The sequence below is a fragment of the Taudactylus pleione genome, unplaced genomic scaffold (assembly GCF_031769625.1).
Source record: "Taudactylus pleione unplaced genomic scaffold, aTauple2 ptg000153l, whole genome shotgun sequence".
Taxonomy (NCBI): domain Eukaryota; kingdom Metazoa; phylum Chordata; class Amphibia; order Anura; family Myobatrachidae; genus Taudactylus; species Taudactylus pleione.
In genome coordinates, this window is record NW_028284555.1 from 1,358,249 (window position 1) to 1,369,803 (window position 11,555).

The following is an 11,555-nucleotide window of genomic DNA, read 5'->3' on the forward strand; positions in this document are numbered from 1 at the left end:
GGATGATACACTACAATATGATACACTACAATATGATACACTACTATATGATACACTACAATATGATACACTACACTATGATACACTACTATATGATATACTACAATAAGACACACTACTAAATGATACACTACACTGCAGGGATGATACACTACTATATGATACACTACAATATGATACACTACTATATGATACACTACACTGCAGGGATGATACACTACACTACAATATGATACACTACAATATGATACACTACTATATGATACACTACAATATGATATACTACTATATGATACACTACAATATGATACACTACACTATGATACAGTACACTGCAGGGATGATACACTACAATATGATACACAACTATATGATACACTACAATATGATACACTACAATAAGATACACTACTATATGATACACTACACTGCAGGGATGATACACTACAATATGATACACTACAATATGATACACTACTATATGATACACTACTATATGAAACACTACAATATGATACACTACTATATGATACACTACTATATGAAACACTACAATATGATACACTACTATATGATACACTACTATATGATACACTACAATAAGATACACTACTATATGAAACACTACAATATGATACACTACTATATGATACACTACACTGCAGGGATGATACACTACAATATGATACACTACAATATGATACACTACTATAAGATACACTACTATATGATACACTACACTGCAGGGATGATACACTACAATATGATACACTACAATATGATACTCTACTATATGATACACTACTATATGATACACTACAATATGATACTCTACACTATGATACACTACTATATGATATACTACAATAAGATACACTACTATATGATACACTACACTGCAGGGATGATACACTACTATATAAGACACTACAATATGATACACTACTATATGATACACTACACTGCAGGGATGATACACTACACTACAATATGATACACTACAATATGATACACTACTATATGATACACTACAATATGATATACTACTATATGATACACTACAATATGATACACTACACTATGATACAGTACACTGCAGGGATGATACACTACAATATGATACACTACAACATGATACACTACTATATGATACACTACAATATGATACACTACAATATGATACACTACTATATGATACACTACTATATGAAACACTACAATATGATACACTACTATATGATACACTACTATATGAAACACTACAATATGATACACTACTATATGATACACTACTATATGATACACTACAATAAGATACACTACTATATGAAACACTACAATATGATACACTACTATATGATACACTACACTGCAGGGATGATACACTACAATATGATACACTACTATATGATACACTACTATATGATACACTACACTGCAGGGATGATACACTACAATATGATACACTACAATATGATACTCAACAATATGATACTCTACTATATGATATACTACTATATGATACACTACAATAAGATACACTACTATATGATACACTACACTGCAGGGATGATACACTACAATATGATACACTACTATATGATACACTACAATATTATACACTACTATATCATACACTACTATATGAAACACTACACTATGATACACTACACTATGACACACTACTATATGATACACAACACTATGATACACTACTATATGATACACTACTATATGATACACTACACCTCAGGGATGATACACTACAATATGACACACTACAATGCAGGGATGATACACTACTATATGATACACTACTATATGATACACTACAATATGATACACTACAATGCAGGGATGATACACTACTATATGATACACTATTATATGAAACACTACACTTCAGGGATGATACACTACACTATGATACACTACACTATGATACACTACTATATGATACACTACAATATGATACACTACAATATGACAGACTACTATATGATACTCTACACTATGATACACTACACTGCAGGGATGATACACTACAATATGATACACTACAATATGATACACTACTATATGATACACTACAATATGATACACTACAATAAGATACACTACTATATGATACACTACACTGCAGGGATGATACACTACAATATGATACACTACACTATGATACACTACTATATGATACACTACACTATGATACACTACACTATGATACACTACTATATGTTACACTACAATAAGATACACTACAATATGATACACTACACTGCAGGGATGATACACTACTATATGATACACTACAATATGATACACTAATGTATGATACACTACAATATGATACACTACTATATGATACACTACACTGCAGGAATGATACACTACACTACAATATGATACACTACAATATGATATACTACTATATGATACACTACAATATGATACACTACACTATGATACAGTACACTGCAGGGATGATACACTACAATATGATACACTACAATATGATACACTACTATAAGATACACTACAATATGATACACTACAATAAGATACACTACTATATGATACACTACACTGCAGGGATGATACACTACAATATGATACACTACAATGCAGGGATGATACACTACAATATAATACACTACAATGCAGGGATGATACACTACAATATGATACACTACAATATGATACACTACACTATAATAAGATACACTACAATATGATACACTACAATGCAGGGATGATACACTACAATATGATACACTACAATATGATACACTACAATATAATACACTACAATGCAGGGATGATACACTACAATATGATACACTACAATGCAGGGATGATACACTACAATATGATACACTACAATATGATACACTACAATGCAGGGATGATACACTACAATATCATACACTACAATATAATACACTACAATATGATACACTACAATGCAGGGATGATACACTACAATATGATACACTACAATATAATACACTACAATGCAGGGATGATACACTACAATATGATACACTACAATGCAGGGATGATACACTACAATGCAGGGATGATACACTACAATATGATACTATACAATGCAGGGATGATACTCTACAATATGATACACTACAATATAATACACTACAATGCAGGGATGATACACTACAATATGATACACTACAATATGATACACTACAATGCAGGGATGATACACTACAATATGATACACTACAATATAATACACTACAATATGATACACTACACTGCAGGGATGATACACTACAATATAATACACTACAATATGATACACTACAATGCAGGGATGATACACTACAATGCAGGGGTGATAATGTAACATACAAGAGAAACAATAGGTACAATATTTGCACTAAGTTGCAGCAGCCAATGAGACTTATAATGTAATTTGCACCAGACAGAGAAATGCTAATTGCTGATTGGTTACTGTGGTTCAGTGAACATTTTCCAGGGGCCACTTACACTGATAAAGATTTTACACATTGCAGAAATCTATATTTACACAATTGCCATTCTACAGATCATTACATAACCATTAGGCACGGTCATGGTAAACCTTTGCCTCTGATCATGGCTGCCGTGACTCCTGGCGGGCCTGGGCGCTGTGGTGCGTAAATGTATATGTTACACACAGCTACAAAGTTGTGTTGCACACTCCATGGGCGTGGCCACGGCAGAGTGGGTGGCTTTGCCAAGGCACAGCAATTATGTGGCTACACCTCCCTGCAATCCAACAGAGACCCGGGCCCAGGTAATCACTACCCATCCGCTCCCCTCTCGGCACCTGTGCACAAGCTGAGTAGAAGGTTGGACTCCTAGGCACACTGTCCCTTGTACTTGGGGCATAGCTGGTTCTGTATTCAAGAGGGGTATGCTAGGTCAACGTGCATCATGTCGACATGAGAATGTCGGCTGTTGTAATGTTGACATTCTTATCATGTCGAGAGTAACCATGTCAACATTCATTATGTCTGCACAGATGACATATGGCATAATAGAATGTCAACCTAATGTCGTTGGTGGCTCCAGCGGTCATTTACTTGCTCCTGATGGCTCCAGCGGCTCCAGTTCTTCCAGGCAGGTCCGGTGACAGGGGGGGCACTAAGGGGACAGGTACTGGGCCCCAAGCGCCCAAAGGACCCAGCGCACCTTACCTCCCCTGCAGTCAACGCCCAATTAGGTTGGGGATTCAGATTCAGTGCCACTGCAGCAGCAGAGAGGCTGCATCTCCCATCAGCACTCGCTACAGGAAGTTGGTATCCACCAGGCAAGCAAGACTGCCAGGAAGGAGGGGGCCGATGGCGAGTGGAGGGAGGAGGAATCTATGGCCGGTGGCGAGTGGCGCTCAGTGCACCAACAAGTAAGGCAAAAGCAAGGTGGAAGTCAGGTGGGTACAGATCAGCAGCTATCTGTGTGTACCCCTGCACGCAGCTCACCCTCCACAACAGGAGCAGTGCAGAACATCCAGGTAATGGAAGACAAGACCTCAGTGACAATGTATGATAGGTCATAGAGCAGCCACTGATGGGTGTACAGTAATCATACTGTACATATAGTTTCCCTCTGTAAACAGCTGTATAATGGGAGAGCAGGCTGCAAAGCATACATTTACATTTACATTTAGGTAAGGGATGCTATTATGTGAATAAATGTAGAGCTACAGGTATATGCAAGGCACTCTTTATAGTAAGAAGTACCTTTGTTTTAGAAATACCACTTTTGTAGTATATGTAAGACCAGAACTAATGTCTGCAGGTGCATTATGACTAATATTGTGAATTGGGGCACAGTGTTTTATATATTGTGAGTGGGGGCACAGTGTTGTATATATTGTGAGTGAGGGCACAGTGTGGAATATAATGTGAATTGGAGGCAAAGTGTGGCATATAATGTGAATTGGGGGCACAGTGTGGCTTAAATTGTGAATTGGGGCACAGTGTGGCATATAATGTGAATTGGAGCACAGTGAAGAATATAATGTGAATTGGGGCACAGTGAGGAATATAATGTGAATTGGGGGCACAGTGTGGCATATAATGTGAATTGGGGGCACAGTGAGGAATATAATGAGAATGGGGGCACAGTGAGGAATATAATGTAAATGGGGGCACAATGTGGCATATAATGTGAATTGGGGGCACAGTGTGGCATATAATGTGAACTGGGGGCACAGTGAGGAATATAATGTGAAATAGGGGCACAGTGTGGCATATAATGTGAATTGGGGGCACAGTGAGGAATATAATGTGAATTGAGGGCACAGTGAGGAATATAATGTGAATTGGGGGCACAGTGAGGAATATAATGTGAATTGGGGGCACAGTGTGGCATATAATGTGAATTGGGGGCACAGTGAGGAATATAATGTGAATGGGGGCACAGTATGGCATATAATGTGAATTGGGGCACAGTGTGGCATATAATGTGAATTGGGGCACAGTTAGGAATATAATGTGAATTGGGGGCACAGTGTGGCATATAATGTGAATTGGGGGCACAGTGAGGAATATAATGTGAATTGAGGGCACAGTGAGGAATATAATGTGAATTGGAGGCACAGTGAGGAATATAATGTGAATTGGGGCACAGTGAGGAATATAATGTGAATTGGGGGCACAGTGTGGCATATAATGTGAATTGGGGGCAAAGTGTGGCATATAATGTAAATTGGGGCACAGTGAGGAATATAATGTGAATTGGGGCACAGTGAGGAATATAATGTGAATTGGGGGTACAGTGAGGAATATAATGTGAATTGGGGGCACAGTGTGGCATATAATGTGAATTGGGGGCACAGTGAGGAATATAATGTGAATTGAGGGCACAGTGAGGAATATAATGTGAATTGGAGGCACAGTGAGGAATATAATGTGAATTGGGTTCACAGTGAGGAATATAATGTGAATTGGGGCACAGTGAGGAATATAATGTGAATTGGGGGCACAGTGTGGCATATAATGTGAATTGGGGGCACAGTGAGGAATATAATGTGAATTGGGGGCAAAGTGTGGCATATAATGTAAATTGGGGCACAGTGAGGAATATAATGTGAATTGGGGGTACAGTGAGCAATATAATGTGAATTGGGGGCACAGTGAGGAATATAATGTGAATTGGGGGTACAGTGAGGAATATAATGTGAATTGGGGGCACAGTGTGGCATATAATGTGAATGGGGGCACAATGTGAATTTTCATTGTATAGTTAATACCCTGATTGTAAGAGTTCCTGTGTGAACAGTTACAGTATTGCAGTATCTTATCTTTGATGTTATGATGTTCACATGTAAATGTAGCAATGGTTCTCAAACTCGGTCCTCAGGACCCCACACAGTTCACGTTTTCCAGGTCACCCAGCAGGTGCACAGGTGTATTCATTACTCACTGACACATTTCTCAGGTCACCCAGCAGGTACACAGGTGTATTCATTACTCACTGACACATTTCTCAGGTCACCCAGCAGGTACACAGGTGTATTCATTACTCACTGACACATTTTAAAAGATCCCCAGGAGGGGCTAATTATTTCACTTCTGATTTTGCGAGGAGATATGGAAAACATGCACTTATTGGGGTCCTGAGGACAAATATTGAGAACCTGTGACATATAGGAAGGGATAGAGGCCCCAAAAGAATATGTGTACAGGGCCCCAAGATTTCTGTTGCCGGCCCTGCTATCGGGTCACAGTGGTCATGTATGCAGCGCTGCCAGTGGAGACAACTAAGGAGCATAGGTTCTTGTAAGTATTGTTTCCCTGTCCCTATCTGAAACCATTTCATCTAGTGCCTAACCTCAGCCCCCTTCTGGATATTGCTTTTTACATGGCAGCATTTTGACCTGGGCCAAAAATGGGGAATATATATATATTTATTTAGAGCTGTGCAGTTCGGTTCTCCAGAAATCCGAATCCACCCCAATTTCATGAATCCGGGCAGTTCCAAGTTGCGGTTCTGATCTTCTGAATAGATCCTGATAAATCTGAGCCGCAGTTCTGATCTTCCCGCGGTTTGGAATTCGGATTTTAAATCCAAATTTTGGGGTTTTGATTGCAAAAATCACATGATTTTAGTGGTTTTTAAAAATTTTATCATTTAAAAAAACCTAGGGCCTGATTCAGACCCACTCGCGAGCGGCTGTCCGCTCGCAAGTGGGTCAATGTTATGCACTGAGCATGCGCACGACGGAGGGAGCTCCGTCGTGCGCATGCGCCAGACGCGACGAGCGAAGGAAAGTCCTTCGCTCGTTGTGTCCGATCAAAGGGGGCGTGCTGTCAATGTTGATTGACAGCACGCCCCCTTTGGTGGGCGTGCCGGGGGCGTGCCTCCCTGACGGGGGCGTTCCCACGGGAACGCCTCCCGTCAGAAGCCGGCCCACTGACATCACTAGTGATGTCAGTGGGAGTGATTTTGGCTCTGATAGAGCCAAAATCACTCCGGAGCTTGCGGTTGAAAACCTCAACCGCAGGCTCCGGCTCGCAATTTCGATGGTCGCGATGGTCTCGACCATCGCGGCCATCAAAAAGCACGCTCGTATAGCCTGTGGGTGGTGACCCACAGCTATACGAGCGTCCAGGAGGACGCTCCATGAAAATGGAGCCCGGCCCTCATTCAGAGCGTGCGCTCTGCTCAGAGCGTACGGCTCTGAATGAGGGCCCTAGATCCAAAACCAAGACACGAAGATGATTCCAGATCCAAATCCAAAACCGAAACACGGGGGTGATCGCAAATCTCTATGTATTATATTATATGTATACAGTATATAAAAAACTGATTCAGCCTAAGTGGTGCTCATCAGCGTGAGACAGAGATATTACAGGCACCATGTAAGTGGAAAGTCCCAGTTACTGTATGTTAAACGGAACATAGAGGTTAAATTGGTGCCACATCACTGATCCACTGCCCAAAGCTAACTGCTGTCACTACCGTAACTCTATTGTATAATGAAAGGGTCTCTTTAGCATGTATTTACATCCCTGAGCACGTATTGTGACAAACGGCCTGTGCAGATGTCATTGTGGAATAATTTAGCAGACATTGGTGGTGCTACATGTACTCATTTCATGCCCAGCATGATGCGAATCGCCCCAGGCCGCACTACACGCTGCTTAATGCCTGTCTTGCCCTTTCCTCTTAAAGGGCAGCGTTTTATCTGGCGCTGGTGAAAGGCAGCCATCCATTAAGGCGCCTGTAGTCCCTCTTCGGATCTCTCTCAGGGACCGCTACAGCATCCGTGTGTTGTACATAATATTAAAATGAGAACACTTCTGTAAATATACAGTACTTACTTTTAATGTGTTTACTTGGATAAAGTAATTAGTATTTTCCTGTGTTAATTACCGTGTGTAGGGCGCGATGCCTGAATTAATACGTTGTGTTCATCCATCTCACCACCTTTACGTAATTATAAAGATGCTGGTGATTATAGCATTAAACGGAGATCAGCTTCCAGCCCCTTCCTCGTTGCAAGTTTTGTTCCTTTAGTGTCTATGAAACATTTTCTTGTCACTTTTCCCTCTGGCAGTAATATAATTAAGCTTAAGAAAACATGAGGGGTGATTATATTATTTTCCTGATCTGTTTAATGAAAATCTCAGCGTTGGCGGTTTCCCCTGGAAACCTGTATCTGGAATATGCTACTGATATCTGCAATAAGCTCACACATCTTACGGCCTGCTTCAGAGTTGTATGCAACCCCCATGGATTACATATATCTCCAATTGCAGGACGCGCACTACAGATGTGCAGGTGTCTCTTTCTGTGACTGCGGTCGCAGTGCCACGAAGCCGATTGGCATGATGGGGCAGTTTAGGGGTCAGGGAACGGATGGAAATGGCCAGTGTTCCCTAGAAAAGGGGCAATACTTCTGGGAGTGGTGAGGCCAGTGTCTGTCTTTTCACGCAGATTTGCTGGCCTCAGCTACGGCCATTCTGAGGTACATAAACTTTCTATCGTCAGATGATAGATGTGACCCATAAACTTAAACTAAACTTAACTAAAATAAACACAGGAGACCAAGTTATGCCGTTTAAATTAATTGGTCAGCTTTATTTGGTTACAAGGTAGATCAGTGCATTGAAGGGGTGCGCACCGCTATTACTGCCGCAAGATGGACCCTTCAATGTTGCCGGTCTTTCCCTGCTAATGAAATAAAGCCGACACAAGACACAAGAGGGTAGGGAGGGTGGGAGATCAAATTCAAAGAGGCAGATTTTACCACAGTAGATTCTCTACACCCTATCACTAAACCCGCCCCTAACCTGACGTCCTATCACATCTGCCTACTTGCTGTCAACAAACATTTTAACTTTATTAACCCCTCTATCCCTGACTAGAAGTTTTTGTGCCATCGGCTCTATTCCTAACCTCCGTTATATTAAACCTTCTATAATCAGATGATAGATGTGACCCATAAACTTAAACTAAACTTAACTAAAATAAACACAGGAGACCAAGTTATGCCGTTTAAATTAATTGGTCAGCTTTATTTGGTTACAAGGTAGATATGGTGGCAGGAGAAAGAACGGCAACTAACCAGCGTCCACTTGTCTTAGGCCGGAAGTATATCACAACTTGTGAGGGCCAACTATCCCAGACAAGGGTAGGGTGATCATAAAAACTTGCAAGGGCCAACTATTCCTTTCAGAGCAAGTGATGCGGCCCCAACACCCATGCCAATGCACCATTCATCCTGCTCGGTCGAGAGGTGCCGCTGACCCCAATAGGGTGAAATCAGCCTATCAGTGCATTGAAGGGGTGCGCACCGCTATTACTGCCGCAAGATGGACCCTTAAATATTGCCGGTCTTTCCCGCCACAGCGGCTCTCAGGAGAAAAGCAGCCCGCCACCATGCTAACCAACCAAACCCTTAAATACTGCAAAAATGTCTTCTAGAAACAAAAAATTACCCTCCTCGGTAAGATGTACTCCATCCCTGCGAAAAAGGTGGGCATCCTGAATCCGAATTAAAGGATGATGCACCACTAGCCCTCCCAATTCCAGCACGTGCCTAGCCACCCATTTGTTAACCTTCCTCCTGGACCTGTCCAAAGCCACACTATTATAGCAATAACACCAGGAAAGCCTGGCGATGATAGGGGACCACACCAAAAGGCAGTTAGGCAATAGCCGAACCACCTCTCTCAAGTCACGAACAATCGCATGGCGCAACTCTAAGGAAGTTTGCTGACCCAAATCATTGCCCCCGAGAAGGATAATTAACACTAAAGGGGGACCAAATTCAGCTACTGACCTGTGCAAGTTGCGCAACAAAGCTTCCCACAGCATGCCCCTCTGCCCCAACCACCTAACACTCTCCCAACGTGGGAACACGGAGGCATCTTCAGCAAAGCGCGACTGCCCAGCCCAAAAAATAAAAGAGTGACCAATAAACCAAATGGGCCTAGCGTCCTGGAAACCTGCAAATATACAGAAATATAATAGATGAGTATATATGCAACATGTAAATCAAAAAGGAGGAGTGGGAGGGTGGGAGGGGGGGAGGAAGACTTGACCCGAGGTGAAAACCTACAAAAAACCTGCTGGATCTTTTCTATGCTTCTTTTATTCATATTAACATTATTTTAAGCTGATCGATCAATGTCCAAAGCAGGGCAAAAAACAGGGCAAAATCTCTCGGGACACCCACCGGAAAGGCAGCGAGTTGGCCAAGGCACTCAAGTCCAAACGAATAAAGTATAACAATTTATGATTCCACATGAACATATCTTATGTAGGCATTGGACTTCCATCTTCCGAGAACCTGGATCTCCTGTGAAGAAAGACCCAATGAGGCCCAAGTGGCGGCACCTATTCTAAAAGAATGGGTGCCGTAAAAAGAAGGGAAAAGACCGAGGTGCCGAATGCAGCGATGGAAGACCGATCTAAATTGGAATTTAGTCAGAGGAGATCCATCCTCATGCATAAGCCAAGCCCCCGGCAGCATTGGCCTGCAAAGAGTATATTGGGAGGCCAAGTGAACCGGACAAATCCCGACATCAGGACAGGACTTCAGGGACACCCAGCGACCTCTACCCATCTGATCGGTCTTGGAACGCCGAATACGGCACAACAGCGTATCGCGCAGCAGAATGTGGGAATGAAGCAGAGGGGGTTGAGCGTGGCGCGAAGACGCTACCAGCTCGCTGATGCGAAATGCCCCATGAAAGGCCATCGCAAAAGCGAGGCGGAATAACAGAACCTCGAATTGCGAAGAACAAATGCCCGTCAAACTTTCACCTAGATGCGCTAACAAATCAGGACCAATAGGACGACGCTGGTCTTCCGTGGCAGGCCTGGCGCGAGACCAACCCCTAAGGGCCCTTTGTATTAAAAACCCTTAGTGATATCTCTCTGCCCCGCTATTTGCAAAAAAAAAAATGAAATCCCAGAAAGCCTCTGGGCAACATAAGCCCGCGACCTGCCGGAATCGAACAAGAAACAAACAAAAGCAACCATATTAGTATAACGAGAGCTACCTGACGAACTCCGTCCTTGCAAAAAATTCTCCC